This window comes from Bos taurus, chromosome 26, assembly GCF_002263795.3.
Source record: "Bos taurus isolate L1 Dominette 01449 registration number 42190680 breed Hereford chromosome 26, ARS-UCD2.0, whole genome shotgun sequence".
NCBI lineage: Eukaryota > Metazoa > Chordata > Mammalia > Artiodactyla > Bovidae > Bos > Bos taurus.
The window spans coordinates 25,753,747-25,766,791 of NC_037353.1; the positions used below are offsets into that span (position 1 = coordinate 25,753,747).

The 13,045-nt window shown below is 65.5% G+C and overlaps 1 protein-coding gene and 1 non-coding gene across 2 annotated transcripts in view; both read left to right on the forward strand.

The window, feature by feature from the left end:
* Positions 1–13,045, forward strand: part of SORCS3 (sortilin related VPS10 domain containing receptor 3) — a 979,390-nt gene that overhangs the window by 550,624 nt on the left and 415,721 nt on the right. The gene's annotated exons all lie outside the window — the stretch shown is intronic.
* Positions 7,864–7,962, forward strand: MIR202 (microRNA mir-202). The gene has a single exon (NR_030826.1). It is a non-coding gene; the product is annotated as a microRNA mir-202 (primary transcript).

Here is a 13,045-nt window from a genome sequence, read left to right on the forward strand (position 1 = left end):
CTGTCCATGGAATTCTCCAGGTGAGGATACTAGAGTGGGTTGCCATTCCTTTCTTCAGGGATCTTCTAGATCCAGGGATCAAACCTGAGTCTCCTGCATTGCAGGCAGATTCTTTACTGTCTGAGCCACCAGGGAAGTCCTGTTTAGCTCAAAGCTTTGATTAAATTCAGGTAGTAAATTAGTGCGGATTCAATGGCATCCCACTCCAATACTCTTGCCTGGAAAATCCCATGGACAGAGGAGCCTGGTAGGCTGCAGTCCATGGGGTCACTAAGAGTCGGACACGACTGGGCGACTTCACTTTCACTTTTCTCTTTCATGCATTGGAGAAAGAAATGGCAACCCACTCCAGTAATCTTGCCTGGAGAATCCTAGGGGCGGGGGAGCCTGGTGGGCTGCCATCTATGGGGTCGCACAGAGTCGGGACACGACTGAAACGACTTAGCAGTAGCAGCAGCAGCAGCAATTGATGGAGATTAGAAATGAAAACCCAGAGAAAAGACAGGAAAGAACAGCAACTGGCTGCTGTCCCAAGGCGGGTCGGGCCCTCGGTGCCCCAAGGGGCAGCTCCACCCCTCTGGGGGCCCACCGCTGCCGACATGCTGACTTGCCGAAAGTGGTGGAGAGCTGCCTGGAGAACTGGCTGGCAGAAGCCCATCAGTTCACAGCGATGGCTCTTGGGTGGGAAAACGGTTACTTCCGTGTTGCTGACAATTCCCATCGGAGCAGTGTGTTCTACAATCAAGAAACAGTGAAAACAATGCTTCTGGCAAGCTCACCTGAGAGGCAGTCCTGCTTCTGGGTCACGCACACACTGGACATCTGTCGCGTCCCTCCCTGTTCAAAGAAAGACCCTCCCTCAGAGAACCAGCCAACGCGGCAGCTGAAGGCACAATCCACCTCTCGCCTTTCAGGGAAAGCAGAGCCTCGGGGTGTCCAGCGGGGTGCTGTGGGGACGCAGAGGGCCCGAGCATCCCTGGCCTCACCCCAGGGGAGGCGAGAGGACCCCAGGCTCAGCCCCCCTACCCCCACCACATGTTCTGTGGGATCTCAGTTCCCACAGTGTAACAGGCCGCACGGGGTGAAATGCCCCTGACTCCGCCCTCAAGTCAGCTGAGTGGCCGTCCAGGCAGAGGGCAGACGCAGAGGCCGAGGAGGTGGCCAGGGGCAATGCAAGGCCAGGGGTGGGGGTGGCGTGTCTGGACGCCCCCACAGCGGCAGTCACCTGGACCAACGGCCCCCAGCCCCCCAGCCTGGGGGCACTGTGCTGCCCACCCAGCTCCCCACACGCAGCCACGCTGGGCAGCTGGCTGGTGGGTGCTGAGCCTTTTCTGGGCACCCAGAGGAAAGCCCACCCACCAGGCCAGACCCCAGGAGAGACCAAGCATTCCTTGCTGGCCCCTCGGACCCCCTTCACCACTGCAAGGTCACAGGTCCTCACACACGTGCACACGTGCTCATATTCAGCCCCCAGGCCTCCTCTTTGTTCCTACCACCCAAGGGCCCTGGCTCTGACCCGCCGGGCTGGGTATTCAGGGCTCCAGCGGGCCTTCTTCCCGGTGACCTGAGGCTGCCTGCAGCAGGGTCTCAGGACTCCTGCCGTGTTCCCAGCCCAGCCCCTTTCTCGGATCCAAGGTCCTCCCAGACCCAACCTGGGTCTGGGACAAGGAGTCAAGGGGCGCTCCACTGAGAGCTCCCAGGAGGATAGCACCCCCACTCTGTGCCCCCACCCGACCAGCCAGGCCAGGGGCTTCTCTGTCCACCAGGGGATGGGGAGGGTTCCCTGGGAAACGCCTGGGGCCAGGAGGAGGTTGGTCACCTGCCGCTCTGGGCCTGCGTCCTCCTCCGCACGGTGGTGGCCACTCCTGGTGGAGGCAGGCGGGACCCGTCTCGGGCTCTGTGCCCACCCCTGGCGTCCCCAGCACCTAACTGACCCCCAAGCTTCTACAAAGGGGCTCTTGGTGTTTGTGGGGACCCCAAGGGGCCTCGGATCAGGGACACTGAACTTCAGGAGGGGCATCTGCCTGTGGATTAGTCGGCCAAGGACCCTGGGGAGGTCCAGGGGCTGTAGAGGCTGAGGACCCGGGGAGGCCCAGGGGCTGTAGAGGCCAGGGGCCTGAGGAGGCTCAAGGCTGTAGAGGCCGAAGACCTGGGGAGGCTCATGGCCGTTGAGGCCGGGGGCCCGGGGGAGGCTCAGGGGCTGTAGAGGCTGAGGAAGGCTGTAGAGGCCAAAGACCTGGGGAGGCTCATGGCCATTGAGGCCGGGGGCCTGGGGGAGGCCCAGGGGCTGTAGAGGCCGAAGACCTGAGGAGGCTCATGGCCATAGAGGCCAGGGGCCAAGGGAGGCTCAGGGGCTGTAGAGGCAGGGGATGCGGGGGAGGCTCAAAGGACCATAGCGGCCAAGGACCCAGGGGACGCCCAGGGACTGTAGAGGCCGGGGCCCTGGGGAGGCTCAAGGCTGTAGAGGCTGAAGACCTGGGGAGGCTCATGGCCGTAGAGGCTGTAGCTGCTGAGGGGGGAGGCCTGAAGGTGACAGATCCTTCCCCAAACCTGGGGGCCCAGCCCCTCAGTGAGAAAGAGACCCCGGCTTCTGGGTTACGGACAACAGCGATTGCCGGGGCCAGCCCTGTGTGCACAGGTGTGTGGTGTGTGCACACCTGTGTGCAGGTCCAGTGGTCCAGGTTCTCAGAGGGGCTCCCTGTGGCCAGGGTGGGGGCTGCCGGGTCAGCCCTGCGGACAAAGGGGCCACATTCTCCCTCCGGCTGGGGATCGGGAAGGCCAAGGTGCCCCGGGAGGCCGCCCGCGCTGTGGCCTTGAGTGGAGGGAAGTTCCCATGGCCCGGCTAGCGTCCCAATCTGCCCGGGAGGGAGAGGATTATCTCCCAGCAAAGGAGTCACACAGACTCAGCCTTGAAACCCCGCCGTGGAGGCAGGGCGGCTCCGGGCCCAGCCTTAACCCCTTGTCTCCCTGCCTGGCCCACATGCAGGTCCTGCCCAGGGACCCAGAGCCCACAGGTGCCGCCCATGGGCACCCCAGGCCACGGGGGCCACTCACCATGCTCACGCTGCCCACAGCCTGGGTCAGGCTCACAGCCGGACACCCCCAGCCCAGGAGGCCCCGGGAGCCGCCGGGGACTTGGCCCAGACGGTTTCCTGTCAGCCCTCCAGGCCCCTGTCCTCTGACAGGTTTGGGGACACCGCTTTAGCAACAAACCCTGACGGCCAGGCGAAGGCCAGGATCAGAGCAGCCACACGTGTTCACCGTGGCCGCACGCCCCTGGCTCCCGTGTGCTCCACCCCGTGGACCTCGGGCCGAGGGCCTCCCACCCCCTGCTCTTCGAGGGCCCTCCGGGGGGTGGTTCTCCAGTCTGAGGACACTGCTGTCCGCTCTGTCTGGGGCAGATCCTCTCAGGTGGACAGACCTCGCGGGCAGACACCCTTCGGCCTGCTGTGCCCGAGAGCTTCACCGAGTTCAGTGTCTCCCTGATGGCGGGAAGCTGAACCGGGGGGTGGAGGCTACCACCCACTCAGGGGCCAGGGCCCCCAACCCGGCCTCGGGGTGGCAGTTACTAAGCCGGGGAACCACGGGTTGAGGTGCAGGGCCAGCTGGGAGAGGGCACGGCCGCACTGTCTGGGAACCCGCCAGGGGTTGATGCAGCCGCCTCTGGGGCTGGGAGCTGCCCGAGCTGAGCAGACAGCTGCAGGGACAGCGCCCTGCCGGGAGTGCATGCAGGGAGGGAGTGAGTGGCCCTGAAGGACGCCCCTTATCGCGGGCCCGCTGTGTGCCAAGCACGTCCTTCAGGGCCGGCAGAGATACTTTCTGTCCTGTGGGCAGAGGGAGAGCCCAGCCCAGCACATTCTGCATTCCGGGGGCCACTTGTGGGGGCCCCGCCCGCAGCAACAGGGCCCAGGACCCTGTGTGGGCCTGTGTGGACACCACAGAGTCGGGGAGCGTGGAGTGTCCCGCCCTGGGCACCTGCTGGCAGCCGCAGGACTGCAGGGCAGGACCCTGCCTGAGCTGAGTCCAGTCCCCGGCCGGCCTCACTGGAAGCCAGCTGCTGTGTCTGCCCCTTGGAATCATCCTCACTGCCTGGGGAGGGGGCTGGAGGCGGCGATGCCCATTCCACTCAGCTCCCGTTAAAGTCTGACGGTGCCGGGACGCTGGGAGCAGGCTGCGCGGCCAGAGTGCGGGGAGGTGCCGGGGTCCCTGCCCTGAGCTTGGGGTCCACTCCAGGCCCCGAGAGGCCGCGCAGTGCCTGGCAGCAGAGTGGTGCTCGGGTGCACCCGTCAGGCAGGGAGCCGCCCTAGCGTCCCCTGGCTGGCCTTCCTGCCTGCGGCCACTCCGGGTGGAAGCCGGCCCTGCGTCCATCCCTTCGTCCCCAGAGTCCACAGAGCAAGCCTTCCAGGGGCTGAGACTCAGGGGCTGGGGTCTCCGGGGGCCACAGCCAGGTGGGCTGGCTGGGACTAAGCTCCTGGTGGGAGGCCCAGCCTGCAGCCTCCTTCTCCCTCGGACTAACTCTACCTGGCAGCCCAAGGAAGGCTTCTGCACACAGACTCTGCCGGGTCAGCACCTGCCTCCCAGGGGCCTTGGGGGCAAAAACAGACCATGGGCCTGGCCCCCAGCTCCCCACCGGCCGCCCACCAGGCTCCCCAGGCTCCAGCTGGTAGGGGGCCAGCCACCCCGGCGTCCGAGCAGGGCCAGCAGGGTCCACACACCCGAGGCCCGGAGCCGCTGCCCCTGCCCGTCTCCTCTCCAAGCCTCTCTGGTTCCCTGCGTGGTTTATAATCAGCAGGCACTGATGTTACAATCAGGTCAGCAGGACGACCGGGAGGGCCTTGGAGGGCTCTGGGGTGCGGGCCTCACACCCTGGACTCCCTGCCTGTCTACCTGCCTCCTGCCGCCTCCCTCCTGCAGGCCTGCTGCTGCCCGCCTGAGGAGCCAGGGGCAGGAGCAGGAGTGTCTCCCAAAAGTTGAAGGAGGCAGCTGTGAAGGGGAGGGCTGATGGCGGTCGGGGCTCAGGGCGGGGAGGCCCCAGGGGTGGGGGGACCCCGAGTGGTTCTGGAGAATGGGGGACCCACAGAAATGGCCCCAGGGCTGCCGCCTGAGTTGGGGCTCCACCCCTCAGCCTGGCACTCAGCAGGTGGCCCCCTCGAGCCTCTGAGCTCCCTGGGAGGGGCGTCTCCTCTTCCACCAAAGGTCCCCCCTCCCCAGCAGAGGCAGGGGTCTGACACCCCCTCTGTGGCACCCTCTAGCCCAGAGACTGGCCCCTCCCAACGGCCCGGGAGATCCCTGAGCGGCTGACCACCCACTGGCGTCTGCAGGCCCCTGCACCCCCTGCCAGGCTTCAAGGCCCTCAGAGACCCTTGAGTGGGGCTGCGGACAGGCTCCTGGCAAGGGCTCTGGACCCTCTATCCAACCCAGTGTCTGCAGATTCTCAGCTACACTCCCGGCCCCGAGGGGTCCAGGCCCTGGTTGGGGTGTCAGCGAGGTCTGGGTCAGGATGGCAGAAGCCCTGGCACGCTCACGGTGGGCGCTCACTCACCCGGCCTCCCTTGCACGGCCACCTTGTACCCTTGGCTTGCCTTTGCATCCAGGAGCCCGGCCCTCAGCCCCCAGGCCCACTGGTCGGGTGAGTGTGAGCGGCTGCACACAGACACACCACAACACACACAGCAGGCTCACACAAACACACACACCAGGTACACAGACACACACACACAGACACACAGACACACACACACAGAGCAGGCTCACACACACACACACACACAGAGCAGGCTCACACACACACACACACACCAGGTACACAGACACACACAGAGAGCAGGCTCACACACACACACACACAGCAGGCTCACACACACACACACAGCAGGCTCACACACACACACACACCAGGTACACAGACACACACACAGAGCAGGCTCACACACACACACACACACACAGCAGGCTCACACACACACACACAGCAGGTACACAGACACACACACACAGACACACAGACACACACACACACACAGAGCAGGCTCACACACACACACACACACCCCAGGCACACAGAGACACACACGCCAGGTACACAGACACACACACACACACACACACACAGCAGGCTCACACACACACACACACACACACACAGCAGGCTCACACACACACACAGCAGGCTCACACACACACACACAGCAGGCTCACACACACACACACACACCAGGTACACAGACACACACACACAGACACACACACACACACAGAGCAGGCTCACACACACACACACACACACACAGCAGGCTCACACACACACACAGCAGGTACACAGACACACACACACAGACACACAGACACACACACACACACAGAGCAGGCTCACACACACACACACATACCCCAGGCACACAGAGACACACACGCCAGGTACACAGACACACACAGACACACACACACACACCAGGCTCACACACACACACACACACAGCAGGCTCACACACACACACACACACACAGCAGGCTCACACACACACACACACACACAGCAGGCTCACACACACACACACAGCAGGCTCACACACACACACACACACCAGGTACACAGACACACACACACAGACACACACACACACACACAGAGCAGGCTCACACACACACACACACACACAGCAGGCTCACACACACACACAGCAGGCTCACACACACACACACACACACCAGGTACACACACACACACACACACACACCCGGCTCACACACACCCCCACACCAGGCACACACAGACACACAGGTGCACACACGCACACCAGAGCCACCTCAGCGCAAAGGCAGGGCGGGGCAGGGCGGGGGCCATCCTGGGTCCAGGGGGCACAGGCCACCCCAGGGCCGAGGGGGCAGAGGGCGTGAGGGCTGCACGGCAGGACCCTGGGACTGAGGACGGGGGGTGGGTGGGGACACCCGATGGCCCGTCCGTTTCAGACTCAGATCACCCCTCTGTCATCCCCCACAGGGGGAAACGTCTGTGAACAGGGTGGTGGGCATCCATCCACATAGACCAGCTGTGGCCCCGCCAGAGGGTACTGACTGGCAGCCTTGTCCACGGTCAGCAGCTGAGCCCTCCTGGGCCCTGGGCCTGGGGGCAGGGAGTGCATTGTGAGCGGGTGGCCGGGGGTCTTTGGTCAGCCATCTCGGGGCTCCCTCACCTGTCCCTGCATGTCCCCCCAAGACTGCAGGGGCCCTGCCCTTCTTCAGACCCCTGGGGTCCTGGGGGAAGAGCTGAGCACGGGGCGGCCTGCGGGTCCTCTGGGCTCTGGGGGTGGGTCCGGGGCTCAGTGCCCAGGCAGGAGGGGAGACGCCGCTCCTGAAGCCCGCCCCCGCGTGCGTGTTCCGGGCCGTGACGCAGGCCGCGCGCAGGGAGATAAGGCCCGGAGGAGGCTGCGGGCCAGGGCTGGCCCCAGCCCAGGTCCGCGGGGGCCCGCCCGCCAGGGCTGGGCGCTCTGCTCAGAGCAGGCCTTTGTGCCCCAATCTCCCAGGTGCGGGGGCGGCCGGGGTCCTTGGCACAGCGCGGCCCATGACCGCACGTGACGGCTGCTGCCGGCTGCCCCGCCAAGGTCTCCGCCTGGCATAAAAGGGCGCCAGGCGGCCACAGCCGCAGAGCCGCGGTCCTCACGCAGCTCTCCGCCACTCTGCCCTGCTCGCCTGCCGCCGGGACCCCAGACCAAGCCTGACCGCGACCAGGTAAGGCCTGCAGGCCTCCCGGTCTCTCCCACAGCCTGCCGGCCGCCCAGATTGCTCGCACCCGGACCCCTGCAGCCGCGACCGCAGCTCGTTCAGACTGACCCGAGCCGGCACGGACCCCGGACCTGCAGCCACGCCACTCGCTGTTCCTTTTTCCTATGCATATACTTCTTTGAGGGTCTGGCCTAAAGAGGTGTAGGGCATGGGAAAATGGGGCCCCGAGGTTCCCCTGCGCCAGAGCCTGCTCCCCGCCGGGCACCTGCCTCGAGGCCTCCACGCCCCGCACGCCGGGTTGGGGCTCCTGACCTCCACTTTGGGTTGAGGCGGGGGGGTGGGTCACAGGTCGTGGAACGGGATGGGGCGACCTTCACTTCCATGGGTGTGGTCCAAGCATCGTCCCTGGTCTGCACCCAGGAGCGTGGTGGGGGTGCGGCCTTGGGGACAGAAGGTGCGGGAACTGGAGCCACGCGGGGCCTGACGCGCCCAGAGGTGGGGGGTGTCAGCGGGGGTGGCCATGGGGCTGCTTCTCCACCCTCATCGTGTTGTGATGAGTGTAATGCGAATAAAGAAAACTTCATGTAAAGTTCAGTGTGAAGAGTGTTGATAGGTGCGTTTAAAACAAAGCTCCCTCATCGTGTGGTTTCTTCTCATCCAAGCTGGTGGCGGGGGGTGGGGGCACATCAGTAAGAGTGGTCTTGGGGAAACTTATTAAAAACAAGAAAAACACGAGGGAATGAGAGGACTCCTAGACATGTCAGCGGGGAGGGCGGCGGGTGGGGAGCTTTCTGAGGACCTTTCTGATAACCAGGGTCATGGGGACAGGGCCCTCCCAAGTGGTAGGGCGGGCGGGCCAGGGCTCCCAAGGCTGCAGTGGAGACCCCAGCACGGCCTGGGGCGCCTGCCGGGTGGCGGGAGCTCCCTGGCGAGGGCTCCTGGAAAAGGGGCCGAGGAGGTCCAATGAATGGGGGGGTGTAAGCAATGACTGTCGGGCTTATTGGCTGATTGACCCGGCAAGCACAGCTCACAGACGCCCTTTATCAGCCGTCGTCCCAGGCTCAGCTGCAGGGCAATCCTGTGGGGGGTGGGAGATGGGGACAGGCCGCAGCTCCTGGAGGCCCCCGGGCTCAGGCAGACGCCCACCCCCAGTGTGTGCTCCCTTCTGTCCATCCTCACCAGGGGAATGGGGAGGGCTCAGCTCCCCTGGGACCCCTGAGTGTTGAGGAAAGCAGTGCAACACCCTCGGTGCATGAGTGACAGCGGCACTGAGCCAGACACCTGTGTCTCCCGTGATGGGGAGAGAGCTGGGCTGCAGGCAGGGCTGGGTCCAGGCCGTCAGCGGCTCTGCCTTGTTTTCCACCGTTACCGTCCAGTCAGCAGCTGCAGGGAACGGCTCCTGGGCACAGGGAGGGAAATCCCTCAGACTCACCATGGCCTGCCAGGCATGCGCTCCCCCTGGGTTCTGGACTTGTCCCAGCTGCAGGGGAGGCATCCCTCGTGGGCACCTCCCCGGGCAAGAACACAGACCTGGGAGTGTCCACCTGGAGGTGGAGCAGAGCAGGCAGTGTGTCCTGTATCGGCTGAGTCCAGCAGAGGAGCATGGAGAGGCAGCCAGGGCCAGGCCTGGGGCTGGGAGTCCTTCAGGAAAGCCAGGTGATGCCAGACAGGCTGTCAGTCGTGGGGGGCTTTGTCCTGTAAAAGGTGGGGTGGGGGAATGACCCTCCCTCATAAACCTCAGCGTGGCTTCCCTGGGGAGGTTTCCCTCTACCTGCCGCCTGGCCACTTGCAGTCACCGCCAGGGCTGGGAATGTGGGTCTCACCAGCCTGCGGAGGCGGTGACACGCAGCCCTCCAGCTGCAGAGGCCAGGAGCCCTGGAGGCCATGCAGTCTTGGGGTCCTGACCCCTGGAAAACGATGGTCGGGGACGGCAGGTCCTCTGCCGCCAGGTGTCGCTGAAACTGGAAGACAGAGAATCTGCGTCATGGCCTTTCCATCGCTGCAGAGCAGGGCTGGGCTGGGGGCACCCCCACACCCCAAGGGGGCTTGGTGGGGCTACCTCTGCTCTGCAGGCCCATTCTTTCTACTTGACGTGGGGGTAGCCTGGCTGGGCATGCCCGTCCCTGACCCACAGCTGGGGTCACAGCCTGGGATGAGAATGGGAAGGAGACTGGGAACGGGCTGGCAGGGGGTGGGTAGGGCGAGCACTTGGACTTCGTGCCAGTCAGAATCCTGCACAACGGCCGCGCCTGTGGGCCTCCCTTCGGGCAGCCTGCTACCTGTCTCCTATCCTGCAGGCAAGGACACCCGGGTGTGGGCCGGGGCGGGCAGGCATGGGTCCTGGGTCCCAAGCCTTTCCCCATGATGGGGGAGCAGGGTCGGAGCATACAGCCCCCGGAGGCTCCGCCCCCAGCGCCGCAGGGCAGGCACCTCTAGGCCTTTCTGGTGTCCAGCTCTGAGTCACTGTTAAGGTGGATTCAAACCCAGGGTGACAAACAGCTTCACTTCCTCCTAATCCTGTTGGTTTTCACATTTGTGCACAAAGCTCGGAGCACCCGGCACAAGAACCCGCCTTTATCTACTCCGACTGGAAGGCCAGCTTCCAGCACCTTCTGTCGGATAAGCTGTCCCCGATTGTGACGGCCCAGAACAGCCCCGTCCTCCTTGGCCTTTGGAGGCTCGCTGACCGTCCCCTCCTACACAACCCTATGGCTGTTTTCAGGGAGGAAGGAGAGCACGGCCGCCCCGCCCCTCTCCCTGCGGCCCCGCCCCTCTCCCTGCGGCCCCGCCCCTCTCCCTGCGGCCCCGCCCCTCTCCCTGCGGCCCCGCCCCTCTCCCTGCGGCCCCGCCCCTCTCCCTGCGGCCCCGCCCCTCTCCCGCAGGCCCGGGCGGAGGAGCGCTCCGGGGCGCCCCCTCCCCGCGCCCTCAGCCTCCCGCTCCGGCCCCGCGGGAGGACGCGAGGCACCACGTCCGCGCGGCCGAAGCGCCGCCCAGTGGAAGCTCTGGAGAGGCCAGGGCCTTGGGAAAGCCGCCCGCTCGCCCCCCGGCCCTCGGCCGGCCTCCGGAGCGCGGACGCCGGGGGGAGGACAGAGTGGACGCGGCCGCTCTCCCACTGCTCACAACACGCAGGCGCCCCCTTCCAGAAGCAGTTCCTGTCACCGGTAGACGAGGAGCTCTGACCCACCGGGCGGGTGCCACGGGGCCGGAGCCCGCCCAGGCCAAGCCCGCCCCCCGCCGGGTCCTCGGGGCCCGGCTCCATGACCGCCGCTGTGTATCCGGAGGGTCGGTCCTGATGTGTAGGGAGGCGACGGGGCAGCACCGAGCTCCTCCGTGAGGTGAACACGTCTCCACATCCTTTATTTGAACTTTTTAAAAATGGAAATACAGTCAACACCAGCTCCGCTTTTGGCCACGCAGGACCCGACACGGAAGCGCAGTGGTGAAGTCACAGAGACTGAACGACAGCCTGAGTCTCCTCCGCTGCGGACAGAGGGTCCTCGGGGTTCGGAAGCCACGGGATGTTCACGGGAACAGAATCCAAACGGCCCCGCGCCGCAGCCGCCCCTGGGCGAACCTGCCGGACGCCAGGTGGCCGGCGAGCTAGCCGTCTGGAGGCCGAAAGAAGGCGCCCGGCACTGCGGAGTGGCCCCGGTGACCTCGCCAAACTGAGCGGGCTTCGCGAGGCGCAAGACGGGCTAACTTTTGACCCTCTTGCAGAAGTGGGTTCCGAGGACTTGGGCTTGGACGCCGTGGGCACCGAGCGTCCGACTGCGGCTCATATGGAGGGTGGGGGCAGCTCCTGGCGGGAGGGAGGAGTCCCAAGGGCCTGAGCAGGGAAGACCCGGATCAGAGGGGAAGCCCCAGGCCTGGGAGGAACGCCCCACCTGCAACAGGAGTACAGGGATGGGCGACTCTACTCCCGGACCCGCCCCAACTCCCAACCCAGCCTGGGGTTAGGAGGGCCCCCTGCACACACACCAGGTGTGGGCAGCCCCGGGGCACACACTCCTGGGGACTTCAGGGCCCCCGTGCCCACGGTCTTGGGGGGGCTCCCCCACCCTACACCTGGAGACCTCGGTGGGCCCAGCTGTACCTGCTCGCCCTGCGCAGCTGCTCCGGGAGAGCCAGTCCACCGGGCCAAAGCTGCCGCGAAGGGTGGAGGCGGGAGGCAGCTCCACTCACAACCGGGCTCCGGACAGACGGTGGGACTGGGAACTGGGTCCAGCTAGCTGGGTGGAGCCGGCCGAGCACAGGGCTCAGCAGGGCTGGGCTGCACGTACAAGCTTAGGAGGTGGGTGGGATGTGGGTTTACCTGGACGACCCAAATCCCCCCTCCCCAGATAAACGGCACCTGATTGCTTTCAATTCCGAGGCACAAAGGAGGCTGTTTGCACCTCCTCCAGCTCTGCGAGGTCTGAGGGAGGCAAGCGGCTACGGCCAAGGAGGCAGAGGCGGGCAGCTGAGGACTCGCAACGTGGTCTCTGCTGCCCCTGCGCTGGCCAGGGCTGCTGGAGGGTGAGGGTGGCCCCTCCCCTCCCCACCTGCTGTCAACCTGCACGGGGCTCTGCCCACCCGAGGGAGTCCGGGTCCGCAGTCACTCCCGGGACAGATGGGCTCAGCCAGTGTCTGTGCCGCAGGCTGTCCTGCTCGGCAGGAACGCAGGTCTCGAGGAGCTAGGCAGGATGGGGAGGGGCTGGTCCGCCCACACGCTCGGCAGGGGTTCACTCTGGTCACAGGAACTGCCCTCAGATTTGAGTGGCAGGAAGGAAGGGGGTCTGCTGGCTCAGGGCAAGGACACGTCTGTGCCTGGCTCCTGGGAAGGGCGGAGAGGAAGGACAGACTCTCCTGAGCTGCTCTGCTGGGCCGCTGCCCGGCGCCCACCCCACCCCCCCAGATCCCTCGGGTAGCCAGGCGGGTGCAGGGGCTGCTCTACAGTCCCCCTGGTCCTCGTCCCGGTGCCCCTAGCGCTTTACTCATGTGGCCTGGTGCGAAGCTGGCCTCAGGGAAGTGGGTGGCGAGATCTGGGGGCCGGTGCTCCGTGGGGAGGCTGCCAGTCAGCCGGCCCTCTCTCTCCCCCCCAACCCTGGCCAGCCTGCGTCTTCCCCCTCCACGCCACTGGCAGACGGATACGTGGCGTGTCCTAGACGACCTGCAGGGCCCTGCTGCAGGGACCCATCACAGGAGCCGCGCCCTCAGGCAGACAAGGCCCCGCTGGCGGCTGGATCCAGTCCCCAGCCCTGAAGGCTTTGGAACGGACAGGGTGAGTCTGCAGCCTAGGCTTCTGGGGGCGCCAGCCTGGGCTGGGAACCGAGGCCGCCCCCCA